General features: G+C 38.6%; 1 protein-coding gene and 1 long non-coding RNA gene across 14 annotated transcripts in view; one reads left to right on the top strand and one right to left on the bottom strand.

Annotated features, from left to right (window-relative positions):
* The window catches only part of inpp4ab (inositol polyphosphate-4-phosphatase type I Ab), a 74295-nt gene that overhangs the window by 46642 nt on the left and 13804 nt on the right, over positions 1 to 13849 (bottom strand). The window lies entirely within an intron of this gene.
* On the top strand, positions 1162 to 2556 carry LOC112843807 (uncharacterized). The gene is made up of 3 exons (XR_003216322.1): positions 1162 to 1336; positions 2329 to 2369; positions 2538 to 2556. It is a non-coding gene; the product is annotated as an uncharacterized LOC112843807 (long non-coding RNA).

Raw genomic sequence — 13849 nt, 5'->3', positions numbered from 1 at the left:
CTCAGACTCCAGCAGTCAGGATGGCTGCAGCTCCATCTCCCTAAAGATTTATATATCCACACACACACACACACACACACACACACACACACACACACACACACAAAGCTAAGAGTCAACAGCTATACAGCCGTCGTGGCTCCAGTTCATTAATGACTGCAGCAAGTCTCAGCTCCAGGTGCGTGCCTACCATCTAACCCCCTCACTATCAGCCGACTGTATCTGTAGAACAGCTTTAGTATATTTAATGAACTCATGCAAACTTTTACCTTTGAAAATAAGTGATATTTGTTGTTTTTAAATGAATTGTTTCCAGCATTTTGAGCCCTCTAAGCTTCATAAGTAAAGGCTGTAGTTACATGAAAATGTCGATCTTATATTAGAAAACTAGCTACAAGTTGAGCCTGGTGTCAAATTGTAGCTAAAAGTAGGCCTTTGGCAAGCTAGCAAGCAAATTAGCTAATTCTCAGGGGGTCGTGTAGGGAATTTATTCCCTATTTGACTGAGTTTTGATTTTTGATTTTTTTTTAAATTGGAATGAGATTTCAGGAAGAATTCTTGACTTCATGAGTAGTATTTAAAGGGAACGACAATACCTCTGATTTAGCTTTCAGATCTACTGTCCCAGCAGTGGATAAAATAACAGTGGTGTGTGGATGAGTTCAGATAATCAGTCTTATTAAACGACTAATCAAACTATCAGCATTCAGAGCAATAGACGAGTCTCCTTCTGAATTACATGAGGTCATTCAGCACTAATTAGATACTAGAGATCTCTCTAATGAAAGAAGGAAAGGCCACTGAAGAGCAACCTGTAAACAGCCACACAGTCCTGAAAATACATGTTATAATCAAGAGCATCTCCGTTCTGGCCCTTCTTATTAGTCTTTAGATATACTCAAAGCAGAAGGTGTGCCAGAAAATTCTGTACAACTTAATTTAATCATTTCAGAAGGTTTCAAATTAAGTTAAGGTAACAATCCAACACTGTAAAATGTAATATTGTGTTTAATTAAAAATATTAAATAGGCTGAACTCAATTTTTATCAATTTGTTATTAGAACTCGATTTAAATACGTTACCAGTACTTTTTATGCAAAAACGCTGATAAACTCAATTTATTTGAGTTGTCTTAACTTAGAAAAACTAAATAAGCTGGAAGTTTTGCTTCTCAGTGTGGAAGGATGAAAGATGTGTTTTGAAAATGCCACGTGACTACCGTCCTCCTCCCTCCCGGATCAGTCCGCATGTTCATGGCGCCAGCATTTGTTATGGAATATATTGAGCAAACCTGGAGATATTATTGTTGTCATTGCTGTGGATCTTTACTGACTTGGTGAGTAAATGTTTACTCTTATTCAAACTGATTTTGTGGCTTCTCTTAGTTTAGCACCAGGTTTAAAATCTTGCTAGCTAGTTAGTGTTAGCCTAGCGTTGCTGCTGCCGCTGGGCTCATGTTACTTAAAAATTAACACCACAGCCTTAAAAACCTTACATAAAACTATGTGGTGAAATTTTCTGTTGATTGTTTGAAATAAAAAAGTGAGATAAGAGCCCAGACAAAATTCTTCGGGAGGTGCAGCCGTTAGGGGTGGGGTAGGTGTGGGGGATATTTTCAGTCCATAGCCTTAACTAACTAACTATATATATCATGTTTAACCTGAGTAGCAAAAGACCACAGGGGGGTTGAAAACAATATGCCAGGAGTTGGCTGTGCTCGCAGACTCTATCAAGCCTTGACCTCCCAGTCAGCTATCGCGCTGGTGGATAACAAAGCTCTCCGAAAACGTGGAAGCACTTTTGCAAATATGTGATATTTTGATAAATTAAGTAGATATTTGAGCATTACACAGCTACATTCTCACCTGAAAATATCTTAAAAGGTTATTTTGTGACCCAGAAAGGGTAGTCTGGGGAAAAGGAGGATCACATTTGTCGGCCACGGTTGTCGGAGCCTGTGCGTACTTTTAAGCGCGGCAATGGCGGAGGAGCGCCGCTGAAAAACTTATTACTTTTCTGGGTCACAAAATAAACTTTTAAGATATTTTCAGGCGAGAATGTAGCTGTGTAAAGTTCAAATATCTGCTCGATTTATCAAGACATCACATATTTGCAAAAATGCTCCAACGTTTTCAGAGACGTCCACTTTTTTCATGCTTTGTGGCAGCTTTAGAACATCTGTGGCATCTATTAATGTCAAATCTAGCCTTTATTTAACAACATAAGCAAACTCTATGTTACAATGATTGCACAGCCATTAAGGATCAAATCAGTTTCTGAAAAATGTTCTGTTTTTTCTCCCTCTGCTTGCTTCTTACTGTCTTTGAGGCTCGGGACCAGCACTCCTGCTGTTGGACAGAAAGACATCAGTAAGTATTTTGGTTTTCCAATATATTAGCAACTGTCAGTGACATTTATATTAATCAGGCTGAACTTTAATCATACTTTAGATCAGCCTGTTTTACTTATTGTTTTGTTTGTGCTTTGGTTTGGGGAAGTTGTTTCTTTACTGATCTTTTCCTGTCTTCTGTTATTAGACTTGAGATATGACTGCACTATGCTGTTGCTGGTGACTCCAGTTAATTCTACAAGACATGCTGTGTAAGTAAACAAACAACAACAGTTTGGTCTGCATTTCTTGAAAGATCACATCCCCCAAACTTAGTTTAGAGGGTCTACACTGTATATAGTGAAGTCTGCAAGTTTTCTAACAGCAAAATTTGTTTTGTGCCCAAAATCATTTTGCACATCATTAGAATGAAAGTTATTGCCCATGTTTGCATAGCCCTTTTTAAAATGATGCTTTCATGACATTATTGTGTGTTGGGTGGTGGTCAGGGCTATCCAGACTGACAATTGGGACATTGAATGTCACCTCTCCGGTGGGGAGGGGGCCTGGGATCGTCTAAATTGGAGTCTGTTCTATACCAAAAAATGTTTTAAGACAGCAATTAAGTTCATGTTCCAAAAAATATGATTGTTTGCTTGCAGGACACCAGGAGAGATGAGTCCTCCGTCACAGATGGTGTGGTCAGTGAAGATGGTCGCCTGCAGGTTCAAGCTCATTGCATCTCCAACCCACATCCACTGCCACTGTACTTAAGGGAAGTTAAAGACTTTCTTCTGCACCTACATTTGGATCACCTCGATCCATGACAGTCATTCAGGCAGTAATGCCTGGACTGGAAACAAGCATCCTTAAAATAATACAACATTCCAGCTCCTGTGTTGGAATGGAAAACAAATGTGTTGTTTAAATTAGAGACTGCACTTGTGACAGAACAACAAATATATTTTATTTTGATTATATAAGTAATGTAAGTACAAAACAAACTTGTGGTAGGCCTAAAGTTGGGCTGATTTTAACATCATTACAAAAAGTGTTGTTAATTATTTTTAATCATATTCAGGTTACCACAAATTGTTTTTTCATTTAGTTGAACTTGAAATGTTTGTCAGTAGGTAAACAATTAGTATTGTACAGTCAGAAATATCAAGTTATTCTTAATACTGCAGACTTGCAATGTATAAGTTGTCCTAACAGTAATCTTAAGTAAGCTTTACTTAGTTTTTTTGAGGCAACGAGTTTCCTCAATTTTTTGGAGTTCTGGGAACTAACAAGGCTGTACAGTGTACTCAAAATGAGTAGGTTGCCCTAACTTGGTCATCTTACGTAAACTTGATCCAATTTTTTTGAGTTCTGGGAACAAATGAGCTTGTACAGAGTACTCAAAGTAAATAAGTTGTCCTAACTTAGTCATTTTTAGCTAAGCTTTACTCAATTTTTTTGAGGCAATGAGTTTCCTCAATTTTTTTTGAGTTCTGAGAACTAATTAGATTTTACAGTGAATCTGCTGCTGCAGTTTTAGTGATTTTTCCTCACTAATACATTCAGCTTTCTCCTGTAATTAGTTTCCACCTTTGGCAAGTTTCCTTTAATCTGTGTAGATCGCCAATGTTTTTCCGCGTATTTCATAAACTGCTTTCCACTGCTTTCCCCTCCACACAGCGTCTCTCTGTGGTCCAAAGAACAGAAAATATCCCCTCTGGGAGAAAATGTCTTGTTGATGTCAGAGGTCAGAGGAGAATGGTCAGCCTGCTTCAAGCCAATACATTAACTCAAATAACCACTCATTACAATGAAGGTATGCAGAAGAGCATGTCAACAGCAGCAGAAGACCACACCAAGTGCTACTCTCAGCTAACAGCAGGAAACTGAAGCTACAATTCACACAGGATACCAAAATTAGACAACAGAAGTTCAGAAAACTGTTGGCTGATCCGTCGAGTTTCAATTTCTGCTGCCAGATTTGCTTTAAACAGCATGAACGCATGGATCCATCCTGCCTTGTATCAACAGTTGAGGCTGCTGGTGGTGAAATGGTGTGGGGGATATTTTTTGGCACATTTAAGCCCAGAAATACAAATTGAGCATCATTTAAACTCCACAGGCAACCTGAGTGTTGTTGGTGACCATGTCCATCTCTTTATGACCACAGTGTACCTTCTTATGAAGGCTGACTCCAGCAGGTTAACACACCATGTCACAAAGCTCAGATCATCTCAAATTGGTTTCTCGAACATGACAATGAGTTCACTGTACTCAAATGGCCTCCACAGTCTCCAGATCTCAATCCTACAGAGCACCTTTGGGATGCTATCATGTCAATACAGATCACCATCTCTAAGGAATGCTTCCACCACCTTGTTGAATCTGTGCCACGTACAATTAAGACAGTTCTGAAGGCAAAGAGGATCAAACCTGGTGCAAGAATCAAAACATTTAAGGTGCCATCAACCCCCCTAAAGAAAAGGTTTAATAGAAAGAATCTACCAGACTCTGTGCATCTCTGGTCTTTGTTTCTAGAAGAAAAAAAAAATTCCAGCCTCTCAGCCAACTGAAGTCACTTTTTCCACTCCCAGGGCCAAAAAACACCAGGGTTTGAGAGGGCTCAAGATGTCCAATTTTCCTTATCAAAACTGGGCTCATATACACACTCCAAAACAAAAGTCCAGGCATTTAATGGGCAGCAGTTAGCGATCTCAATCCTTTCACTACCCAGAAATGGTTGAGTATATTTTCACCATTCACAGATCTGCAAACCAATACTGCTTCCTGGCATTTTCCTTCTTCAGTTTGAGTTCACACTACATCCTGCCAAAAACAAACCTTCTCTGTATGACCTGCAGCTAGGGCTGCACGATTTTGCATAAAATGAGAATCACGATTTTTTTGCTTAGAATTGAGATCACGATTCTCTCACGATTTTCTTTTCCAGTATAAATATTTATTACACTTATTAACTGCACATCAACTTCGTAACAGTTGAGACTGAACATAAAAACAATAAATGAACATAAAAACAATAAATGTCTCACATTTTGTCGTTGCCGCAAAATGTTGTACTGCTTGTAATTCCGTCTCCACCGTTGCTCGACACTGCGTGTATAGAGCAGGTAGTGCAACATTTGAAAAGTAGTTGCGGGACGGCACTGTGTAGCGTTTGTCTAGGTTGTTGATCATTTTCCTAAATCCCTCGTTTTGCACAGTGTTGATGGGAGCCATATCTTTAGCCAGGTGATAAGTGATAGCCTCCGTAATTTCTTTGTGCCTGCGGGAGTTCGACGGGTATGGGGAAGCGCTGTATAAGGTTCCCGTTATTGATGTGGTTGACCGGGACGGATTTGTCACTTTCTTGGCCTTTAAAGCTTCGTCATCTCTCACGTGCTCTCCGTTGTTTTTTCCCTGCCAGCTGGCTTCAGTATTACGTGGTATAAGGCTCCGCCCTTGTCATTTGTTGAGCAGGAAGAGTGAGCGCTTGTTTTCATGCAGATTATGTCCTGGATCAAAATGCGGTACAATCGTCATCTTTTTTTTTTTTCTTAAATCGTTGTCATTTGGAAATGAGATCGCACATAAGTATGAATTGAGATCGTGATTTTCTAACGATTAATTGTGCAGCCCTACCTGCAGCAGATGACAGTGACGGATTTAACTTCTCGAATTAATGCAGCAGGTCTGGAAATTCACTACAAACAAAAACACCAAACAGCGAACTTTTACAAAGGGGTAAACCCGCCATATAAGGCAGCTCCAAATTTAGCCTGCTTCTATGTGTCAATGTAGGTTTCTGAGTCACATGAAGCAGAGACACACATACACCGTATAAACGCCACGGTTAATCCAGGCCAGAGCTCCTGACCTAAAACCCTTATCCAGGATTCACAAAGTGCATTCAGGTTAATTAGTGGTACAAACAGGCCTAAAGATCCATCAACAGCAGCAATTACAGGGAGGACTTGGGTACATCTCAAGTCTTACTATGAAATACTGCAAGTAATAAAAGCCTCACTTAAGTTCTAGCTTATAATATTTGTAGATCTGAAAGCATTTGATCACCTCAGGTGGAAAACAATGATTTCTGTCATTTTCTTGTCCTTACTGGGAAACTGGGTTTACAGACAGATTCTCAAGGAATCATCCACTAAGAACAAGACAAAAACAAAAAACAAAAAAACCCAATACACTACAACCACAAAAAATTACATTTTTATGTGCTTCCAATTGCTTCCATTGTGGACACAGCTTAACCAGAGAGGCTGATGAACAGCACATCTATTATTAGATATTAACTTATTAAGAAAATGTAGGCCTGCTGGTGAGTGCACAGGCATACTACTGCCATAATCAGAATTTAATTCTAGGGAAAAACACTGATTAGCAAGAAAATAATGTAAATTTTACTATTTTCTTCTTATTTTACAATTATAATATCATTTCCTGCAAATACAACTCATTTTAAGTCAGACATAACCTCCTCAGGATTAATTTTTTATGATAGATATAGCGTATCAATGCGGTCATAATAAAAACGTATTCACATGTAACTCAGGAAGACATTGTTCGTTCATGGTATTAACCTCACTTGTCATTCAGGGCATACAGAAGGTTTGGGTTGCTTGTTTGAGGTATGCACTACCAGCACAGAAGACTGAAGTGCAATCCAGAAAGACCAGAAATCCCAGTTGGAAGGCGCAAACTATTCAAAACTGTGAAACCAATAAAACCCTGCACAACCAGTTTAAGATAAACGTTTACAGTAAGTGGCGTTTCAGTTTGTGCATTCATCTCATATTACAAATATCAGAAGGTAAAGAGCAGAAACAGATCTATCACACTGGAAAAGAAAAAGCCTGAGGTCAACATTAAGTTGGGTTGTTTATATATAAGATTGCAGTCAAGGTATCCTGTATGACTAAACTAAAGCTAGTCATTTTACTCTTTAATGCCATCAAAACTAAGCCATAGAAAACTCTTAATTGTGCCATAATTTACTGGTTAATTAAAGAAAATCTTAGAATTCCTGTTTGTATTTAAGAAATCATTTAGGTCATTTTGCCAAGCAAAATCTTATATTATTTAAATATTTGAAAGTAGTGAATTTGCACTTTTGTTTGGAAAAGAAGAAGCAAATGTAGTAAACTGTGTTTATTCCTTCAATCATAGGATTATAATGATTATTTACAGCCCTCTTTAGCACAAAGAATAAATCCTTAATCCATCATTAATCACAACATTTAACATACGGGATAATAGCTGCTTTATTTCCATTTATTCCTGGAGAATTTGGTGGGTATCCAGCATGAATACGATTAGAGATTTTAATCAGTAGATTGAGAAATCTTATTTATTGTCATTTGGCAGAACAATGAGCCACTGAGAGCTCACAATGAACCTCTAGCATGACAACAGTCCACAAAAAAAGGTCTCTCCACCCTTCAGCTCACTCAGTCGCGAGTCTGAAACACATTTAGGTTTCTAACCCTGCTCACATTAGCCTTGAACACTGTCTGAGTGCATATTTATGTGTGTTTGGAGCTTCTGTCTTTGGCTTCATCCTCAGGCAGAAAAAGACAGATTTGGAAAGCATGAGCATGAGACTCAAGTTTGACCATACATGGTGAAACCTCCTTTTCACAGCGTCCTCTGTGCCAGGAGGCCTTTCACACAGTGAGGACAAAGCCTTACGACACACGCTTTCGTGGGAGAATGTGTGCGTGTCTGTCTGATCACATCTGTCAAACACTTTCTTCTAAATTTGGTTCTTCCTCGATGCAGAAGGGGAAAAAAAAAAAGCTTTATTCCGCCACATGATTAGCTGTCCAACACAGAGCTTGAGCTCTAACAGGTTTAATACTCATCAACGTTGTGTGCAGAGTGGATGGACTTCCTCGGAGATAAGAGGAAATCATTTTCTCAAAACTGCCCAATGTACAGTTTTGTATTTAATCTACCTTTGATATAAATCCAGGGTGTCAGACGTGCAACCCAATCTGGACTTTTGAATTTATTTTGGTCCAAAAGTTACAGTGTGTAAAATTTTTACCACTAGATATCAATAGTTCTGCTTTCTTATCTCTCCCAACTCAAGTAAATAATACTAGCTACAGTGGCTGCTACCGGACAAACATGTTTTAGTCACCCAAGAAATATCAAAAACACCAAAGCATGTTTCTACTACCGTTTGGATTGGATCTGGCTCCGCCCCAAAGTTGTTCCCTATCTGTGGAAGGTTATCAATCTACCGTTTACCTCAGCTGTAAGTGCTGGGCAAGAAACATCCACCTATCTTTACTCTGAGAAGGCTGTAAAACTCTATGACAGGATTCAGATGCGTGTCGATGAGTCAGTGAACCTCACTTCTGACCAATGACAGTCATGCTGAGGGAGGTCTTTGAGCATATGCTGAACTGCAGGCAAGACTGCCGTTAGCCTTCGTTAGCTACAGTTAACTGTCGTCAGTTGCCGTTCACTGGCGTTAGCAAACATTTCTTTGAGGTGGCATTGTTGGAAACTCTTTATCAGAGGCAAAGTGCGATTTTTTTTTTTGCACACTTGAGTCCAACATTAACTAGTATGATATTAGTTTATTAGCTTAAATAATTACGACTATACCAGTAATAAATAAATGAGCATGTTTATGCAGTTCAGGAGATGAGGCTCGACATGAAGAGGAGGATGACATTTTATTAAGTTGACCATCACGTCTCTTTCTTCATGCTTTAGTTTCTTGACACCCCAGATATAAATTATGATAAACCATTACCCAGTGTGGCCGTTTAAATGGAGCTCCATATCTTTATCCTTGGACTCTACTAGAGCAGCTTTGCATAATTCAGTTTAAAATAACCTTTATTTACCCCATATCATTTCCTCTAAAAGATCATCTTGCCATGCTTATTTTGAGGCTGTGACAGGAATAACCGTGGAGATATATATAACTTTTATTTTAATGGTGTTTGGGAAATCAAAAACTACACGTATAAAAATACAAGTCAAATCAAAAGTTTGGTGACTTTGACCCAAAATAAGCTTTTATAAGCTTTTTAATGCTATATTTGAATTAATGTGCTAAGTTACAGAAGTGTATGGCTCAATCCAGAGCAATGCATTTCGGAAATCACCCACAAGATTAAAGTTGCACAGATATAATAAAAATAAACTAGACGGATGCACTTAATGCACAGAGACTCTAGGGAACACTGTGTTTAGATAGATTAAAACATTTTAGGAAAGGGTCAGATGAACATGGTAGTAGATGACATGTTAAACTACTTTCAGTTGTTGTTTAAAAAAAAAAAAAAAAAAAAAAAATCCCACCATGAATATGGCTAATATTGTTCCAGTTTCAGCACGTGGATTTGGATTTGTCGGGTGTTGTGTAGCCCCTAAGTTCATCATCTTACAGTTTTCAGCTAATTCACTCCTAACATATGGCATCAATATTAAAGAGGACATACTTCCAGCTCCTTATTTTTATCCCTAAAGTTTACTAGAGCAGCTTTGCATGATTCACAGCTCAAAATAATCTTTTTTTCTAACTCTTTAAGATAGCATTCTTCTTAAACAGCAGATGGGTGAGGCTTCTGTATCTCTATATATGTATCTCCATATTAGGAATAATTACTCTTAATGACATCAAAAAGATCCAAGAGTAGAGAAAAAAATGCGTGAATGCGTGAATCAAATATAATAAAATGCTTAAGAGTATCAAAAATAATCCACTTTAGTTGTCTTCTGTGGTCATTCAGGCCCTTTCAGGGAGCAGATTGTTGATTTGACCACTCTTAAAGTTTATGCTGTCTCTCTGATAGGTTTATTTTGGTTTTTCAGCCTAATGATGGCCTCCCTGAGTTGTACTGACATCTCTTTGGACCTCATACTCAAAATCCACTCAACAGCTACCAAACAAAAGTTCATCACTTGGAATCAACTCCTAGGTTTTTGAAGTAACAAAGGAAACAGGCCTTGCCTGGCTATGAAACTGCTTTTCTGACAACTGTCCAATTACTTCTGAGCACCAGACCTTAGCACACATGCTCAGCAAGCAGAGAAGAAAAGACGAGTAGCGGCAAGAACAACAAAAACAGTCAGTAAACTCAGAATTAACCCATCAGCAGAGCAACAAAAGCCTATCTGCACCTGTGTGAGTGACTCAGCCTGACTGTACGGCTCACTGAGGGAAGTGAATCTCTTGGTGCGTGACAAAACCTGCTGTCACTTTATTTTACTCAGACTTTCAGCATGCAGCTGCAGTAAAGCAGCTCCTGAAGGAGGACAGAGGAGGAGGACAGACCTGAGATAAATGGTGAAGTTTTTAAAACACCCATAAACTCCAACAGCCCTTGACACAAATATGTGAGTGTGAAAAGGTGCAGATATAAATCCGTAAAAGTGATTCACTGTTTTAAAAAATCCAAAAAAAACCCCCAAAAAAACCAAAAAGAAACCCCCCCCCAAAAAAATCTGAAGGTTAGCATTAAAGGATTAATAGATCCAGGGGAAGGAGTTAGCTCACATCTCTGACCCTCAGAGTAATGATCCATCACTCTGAGTTTTTAAGCACAGAGCAGCTTATTCTGTCTGTGATATACATAGAAAAACCTTCTTAAATATGAATAAATCAGTTCCTCTGCTGAGCTCAGGATGACGTGTAACGTGATACGAGGCTGCCCAGGCGTGCCGTGACCTTTCCGGCCTTCATACTTTTAGAGGAAGCACCGACAAAATGACACTGGCTGCCAAAACTCTCTGTCGACTGCCGCCCAGCTGGTTCACAAGCACAACAATGTGAAACAGCAAGTGACAGTAATCAAGAGTTACAAGACCACACTACGCTATCTATGACACATCACACATGTAATAAACTCCACTCATACTCACAAATGTCCTTACTGTCTTCAGCAATCATTCAGTTAGTAGGTTACAAACAGTTCTCTCAAAGAAGGCAACACATTTCGTGAAAAACCAGAGTGTGAGACAAAGAAATAAAGGACTGTTTTTGTCTTTATGCACCACTCACATGTTATAATTAACAGGAAACAGCTCAGTGGGTTGATTAAGAGTCATATTTCCACCAGTTTTTGCAGGTGGCGTGTTTTTATACTTTCACAACTCTTTTAGGGCTAAATTTGAACAAAATATGATGGACTAAACAGACACAGCCCGGCTTTCAAACACTATTTCTGAGCTTTATTTTTCTTTATTTTTCTTGACATCAAATATGAAAAGTCTCCATATGTTGCAAGAAACACCAAGCATGGGAGCTAGCTGAATCCCTCCTCCACCCCTGTTTTCCTGAGGGCAGATCAAATGTGCACGTCTAACCTCACTGCACAAGTAGCTTACTTCTCAGCCCACAGTGTTTGTTGTGTATCTACTGGCCTCAAACAGCTCTAAGATATGGACGAAATGTAAGCAATGTAACTGTAAGTCACAGCCAGCTACAATCTTTTGGGGTTTCACAGCTACTCAAACAAAATAAGACACATGAGGACACAATATGTCCGATTGATTCATTGGATTTTAATTTCATTTCACTTTCAGTGATTATAGTTATTGTCTTGTGTTGTAAATCAAGCGCACCTTTTCTTTTACAGAGGTGCATTTTCACCTTTTCTTTAAAGTAGTTTAGTTCAGCTCAAGCAAACATAACAAAAGGGAACACCACCCCTAATTTTTCATTTGCATCCCATTTAAATTTAAAGAACTCTAAAAAAACCAAACAGTTTTTAAAAGCTCAAAAGGCTTGTTCACGTTAAATATTCAAGAATAAAATACTGACAGAAGCAGTCCTGATTCTGGCCATGTTGGTGCAGCCCTGAGACATGACTATGTGGGAAATTATTATCAATGTGAATAAATGAAGGAATTAAAATCCACACTACCCGAGGCCTGTGCTGTGCTGTGGGTTTTGTGGATTATGATGGCAGATCACTTTAAGGTCATGTCCTATACTGACCACCATAACACCAGTATACATTTTTAGGCATTTGTCAATGATACAATAATGCTGCTGGGAATCAGCGTATCGATACAGGGACACCAAATACCAATATTTTATTAATTAAAATGTTCTGGGCATGCTCATCTCATGCTTACATTAAATCAGCTCAACTGAAAAACCCTGGACACGTTTAGCTTCGATGATTAATCACAGCTAATTGCTGTATTATCAGAAACAGGCTGCTTATAACCAACAAGTTGATCAAATGTAACTGCAGACTGACAGCAGCCTGAGTCCATCTTATGGTAACATTTATGGTAGGTTTGAATGACAGTGCTAGTGTGGATACATGAAACAGTATTGACAACGTTTAACTCTGAGAATATATGATAACATGATAATATTGTATTGAGTATTGTGATTCTCTCCTAGCATGGGTGTCTGGTTATCCCCATGTCTACTATCTAGTAACTACAAAGAAAGCAGCTTAAACAAAGCTTTTAAAGAACGATTGAAAGGAAACTGTTGATGACAGTAACAAACTTGTTTCATAGTTTGAGGCAACAACAACAACAAAAAAAGGCCGTTGAGGCGATGAAGGCACGCGTACAGGAAATATTAGCAGCTGTTGAAAAGTAAACAAATGACTCCACCCAGCACTCGATAGCAGCACAGAAAGAGGAAACGGTGGATTAAATGGTGGAAAAGCAGGGCTTAAGCTGACTGTCAAGCCAAGATAAGGTGAAGCTAAACATAGGTCTTAAAATCCCAGGAAAAAAGACCACCTAGGATACGTTTGAGCTTACATTTGGCTCGTGCTGAACATCTGGATATAATGTTTTTGTATAATTTGCTATTAACAATAAAATGATGTTCAGGTTTTCTTTCACTATTTACTTTTAATATAAAACTTCATAATTATCATTATCGCAAATGTCCTTATTGGAGTTACCATGGTAACTTCTGCTCCAGCCCTAACCTGATGATGTTTGATGTTTTTTAATGAATGTAGTGCTCTATAACCCTTAATGTATGATCCTAAAACAGGGCACCCATCCTTGGAGATCATATGATAAATTTGCATCCAGTTTTTATACCTATTCTTCACTGTCAGAGCTTTAAAACCCAGCACTGATGTAGCCGAAAGAATAAAACTCATCTTTAAATCTGAACGTAATGAAATACTGGAGTACGCAATAATCTGTCAGCTCCTCCTTTGACTTAATGATAGAGCACTCTAACACTGTCTGCTCTGACTTCAAATAGGCTGAACTTTATTAATATAGCACCTCTTCTCTCCAGTCTTACCGCTCACACATTCATGCAGCTCTTTTCAAATCCTACACGACTGAACAAGCGCTCGCACAGCACTGCAGCAGCTGTGTCGCCTTGTATTTAACTGTTTTTAATCTCTCCAAACTTTTCTGGGCCACCACCACCTCTTGTAGCTAAACTTACAAAACCCTGGTTAACCTGTCAAGCTGATAACGACGTTTGTGCAACACCTTAACCTGCAGTACTGCTGTTACAAATACCAGTACCATTATTTTTCACAAACAAAG

Source organism: Oreochromis niloticus, linkage group LG23 (assembly GCF_001858045.2).
Source record: "Oreochromis niloticus isolate F11D_XX linkage group LG23, O_niloticus_UMD_NMBU, whole genome shotgun sequence".
Lineage (NCBI taxonomy): Eukaryota > Metazoa > Chordata > Actinopteri > Cichliformes > Cichlidae > Oreochromis > Oreochromis niloticus.
Note: the sequence above shows the minus strand (reverse complement) of the source record. Positions and strands in the feature narration are given on the sequence as shown.